Raw genomic sequence first — 4,557 nt, 5'->3', positions numbered from 1 at the left:
ATGGTGGAAACAGACTCAGGCTCCGGGAAGAAAAAGGGTGGGAGGGCGGGAAAAACAAAGGCAACTTGGAAGGGGAAACCGACGAATATCTTGAAGAGAAAACACCGGTTGAAATCATTGAGCAAAGAAAACAAAGACTTCGCACGAGTAGGATGGATACTCGATTATGGACTCTGGTTCCGAGAAGAAGAAGGGTGGGCGGGTGGGAAAAGAAAACAACTGAGGATTGAACTCAAAGATGAAGAGGCTCGAGTCGACTTGACGAAAAATGCACCGGATGAAGGAGAAGAGAACCAACGATCGGAAAACCCACTTCGTGATCCTAAAGAAAAAATTTTGAAGGAGAAGAGGAGTAATTCAAAACACCTACGTCAAGATTCCTTACCAGAGCGACGAAGGGGATGAGGAGTAAAAAGATTTCCTACTCTCCGATATAACTAAACTCCGAAAACAGTTTTCTTCTAGACTCAACAACGGCCAAACTACACGATCAATCAAGGGGGCTCCTAGGGTCGGTTGAGGCTCTGGTACCAACTTGTCACGCCCAATATGCGACCCTATCCAAAAGGAACTCGAAGGTCCCACCAAGGATAGACCTGCATATTGAAACGCTTTTGCAAGGTGGATATCATTACATCAACATTACATAATAGATGGGGATACATACATAAGGCATACAATGCCACACGAATACAACATCACAATACATAAGAGCACCACCCAACTACGGATGAAACACAAACAGAAACTCAACCGACATCCACCCTGCTAGCCCAGGCTGTCGACCTGGAACCTATCCCCTGATCGGAGAAGCAGAAGAAGAACTCAACACAAGCAAGCATCGCTCTCGCGTCATGATCATCGCATAACCTGTACCTGCAACTATTGTTTTAGTAATCTGTGCGCCACGAGGACTCGGCAATCCCATTACCATGGGTATCAAGACTAGCAAAGCTTAAAGGGAAAGGAAGGGGTAAAGTGGTGAGTTTGCAGCATCGACTAAGCATATATGGTGGCTAACATATGCAAATAAGAGCGAGAAGAGAGCAAATGGAACGGTCATGAAGCTAGCAATGATCAAGAAGTGATCCTGAACTCCTACTTACGTCAAACATAACCCAGAAACCGTGTTCACTTCCCGGACTCCGCCGAAAAGAGACCATCACGGCTACACACACGGTTGATGCGTTTTAATTTGGATCTGGTGTCAAGTTATCTACAACCGGACATTAACAAATTCCCATCTGCCTATAACCACAGGCACGGCTTTCGAAAGATTATACCCTGCAGGGGTGTCCCAACTTAGCCCATGATAAGCTCTCGCGATCAACGAAGGATATTCCTTCTCCCAGGAAGACCCGATCAGACTCGGAATCCCGGTTTACAAGACATTTCGACAATGGTAAAACAAGACCAGCAAGACCGCCCGATGCACTGACAATCCCGATAGGAGCTGCACATATCTCGTTCCCAGGGCAAGACCGGATGAGACATCCTACAAGTAAAACCAAACCTCGAGTTTCCCCGAGGGGGCCCCGCAGTCTACTCGGTTCGGACCAACACTTAGACAAGCACTGGCCCGGGGGGGCTAAAATAAAGATGACCCTCGGGTTGGCCGACCCAAGGGAAAGGTATAGGTGGTGGTGAGGCAAATGGTAAAACCAAGGTTGGGCCTTGCTGGAGGAGTTTTATTCAAAGCGAACTGTCAAGGGGGTCTCATAAATCACCCAAACACGTAAGGAACGCAAAATCCGGGAACATAACACCGGTATGACGGAAACTAGGGCGGCAAGAGTGTAACAAAACACCAGGCAGAAGGCCGAGTCTTCCACCCTTTACCCAGTATATAGATGCATTAAATAATATAAGAGATATTGTGATATCCCAAACAATATCCTGTCCACCAAGGAGGAATCTTCAACTTCACCTGCAACTAACAACGCTATAAGATGGGCTGAGCAAAGCAGTAACATAGCCAAACAATGGTTTGCTAGGAAGGGTGTCAAAGGTTAGAGGTTCATTGCAATTTGGGAGGCTTGAAGAGCAAAAGATAGGTAACGCAGCATAGCGATAGAACGAAGCAACTAGCATAGCAATGATAGTAGTGAGATCCAGGGTAGTGGTCATCTTGCCTGAAATCCCGCAAGGAAGAAGAACGAGTCCATGAAGAAGACGAACGGATGAAGCCGAACCAAGCATAGACGAACGAATCCTCACGATCGCAACAAAACGGGAACTATCGAGAAGAAGCACACAACATGGTAAACACACCACACATGAACAAGACATGATGCACAAACAAGCATGATGCAAGACAAGACTACATGAAGCTACTCATGGCAAGATATGATGCAAACAAGAGCAACACATCAAGGCAAGTTTAAATGAGGCCGGGAACAACATCTAACAAATCCGGTAAGTCCTCATATGCATATTTCGAAATTGGTCCAGATCTGAATAAACCTTATGTTCAAGTTTTTAAACATCAAGTTAAGATGCACAAAGATGATCTACACGAGATTCTAGTCAATTTACATATAAAGTTCACTTAGTTTGGGGCTACGGCCTAGAAGATATGAGCAAAACAAGTTAAACATGGCATTGATGCAAAATGCACCCAAACATCAAGCAAACACCTCAAAACATGGATGCAACATGATAATATGAAACTACATTCAAAAACAAGCAAGTTTCATATAGAGCACCCTCAAAACGGAGCAACGGTTCAACACACACACATGGAACAAGTTTAAAGGACAAGCTGTCCAAAACAGCAACTAGGCATATTGCAAGCATCAAAACAACATGCTACAGGACCTAAACAAGAAAACAAAAGGCATGGGCATGATGTACATGTAAAGCATAACAAAACATGAACACCGAGCTATCTCCAAAAATCACGAGAACATGCTCAAACACACATGGAAAGATTGCAAGTAATAACAATTCAGACTTTGCAGAAATAACATCAGGTTGCAATGTTTAGAGGTATCATACAACATGTTACAAGAACTTAACATGGCAAACCAAGGCATGGCATGAACCTACTAAATGCATAGATCAAATGTCCTTTACTGACCATGAGCCAAAAAGGATCAGAAGAAATGATGGAACCCATGTAAACATAGCAAGTTGTAATACAGATTCATACATGGCAGGAACAACGATAACTAGGCATGTAGATGAGCTTGTACCACGCACTACAGAGCAATACATGGCATGGCAAGGCACCCAACAGTAAGAAGACATGTTTGTGAAGCTAAGCATGGCAATAGCAAGTTCATAGGGTGCATGGATCACTAGCAACAATCATGGAAACAACTGAACTTAATGTTAACAGGCTGACAGCAACATTATCAAGCAAATTTGGAGCAAGATATGAACAAGCTACAGCAAGCTATAATTGCAACCAGGGGCATGAATGGATACAGCATAACATTTAGAACAAAACATATTTAGTGAACATCTCCAGATTATGCATAGAATGATTTGTAGCAGCAGGTTTTCATATCATCACGAAATAACAGATTCAGCCTAGCAAAACAGCAACAACAAGTACACTACTTAACAAGCGGATTCACTCACCACAAGTCATTGCATGACAAGATAAGCATAGCATCAGCAAGAAGACATGTTTATGAAACAAACCAAGGCAAGAACAAGTTCATAGCATGCAAGGATCAACTACAACAACCTTGGCAAAATTGAATAACATGTAAACAATCTGCCAGGAAACATTTTGTAGCAAAAGTAGAGCACGAAAATGACATGCTAGACTACTCCATAATTGCAACCAAGGGCAGGGATCGATAGAGCATAACAATATGTTCAAAATACCCTTACTGAAGTATCTCAAAATATGCATGGATCTCTCTGTAGCATCATGTTTACATGGCATCAAAATAACAGCAGAACAGGGACTAAAATCAGCAACATTACGAAGCCTAGTTTGCATGCGTGTGCTATCACCACAGAGATCACAAAAGAACATGGTAAGCACCCCTGTAAAGAAGACATGGCATAGTTCAAAACACATGTAGACATCAACCTCATAGGATGCACACATCAATCATGGCAAAAATGACAAATGAGCAAGTTCTATTAACAGACAGCAGAAAACATCATGAAGCACTCTTGCAACGATGACTCAGGCATCAAGATGACCTCAAATGAACATGATGCAATGGAATGAAATGATGTACTCGTCGAGACGAACAATTTGACATATTTCACGCATGAAACGGAGCAACGGATGCAGAGATATGATACGATGAACATGGCATGATTATGCAAAATATACGGGACTGGATTTTCGGGGTCAACCTCGTTTGACCGGATCTGGATCTGAGGCACGGCTTTCAAGGTTCGCCAGAGACGGGCTGCGTGGTGGCCGGAGTTGTCGGGGACGGGGCCGGGGAGGCGCGGCGGAGCTCGGCGAAGGGGCCGGGCGACGGAGCCGGTGACGGCAGGGGGCGGCAACCGGATGACTCCGGCGAGGCGAGGAGCATGGCGGCCGGGACCTGGGCCGGCGCGGGGCGCGGGGCGCCGCGGCCGCGG

The sequence above is a fragment of the Triticum dicoccoides genome, chromosome 4B (genome assembly GCF_002162155.2).
Source record: "Triticum dicoccoides isolate Atlit2015 ecotype Zavitan chromosome 4B, WEW_v2.0, whole genome shotgun sequence".
NCBI lineage: Eukaryota > Viridiplantae > Streptophyta > Magnoliopsida > Poales > Poaceae > Triticum > Triticum dicoccoides.
This window is presented reverse-complemented; position numbering follows the sequence as displayed.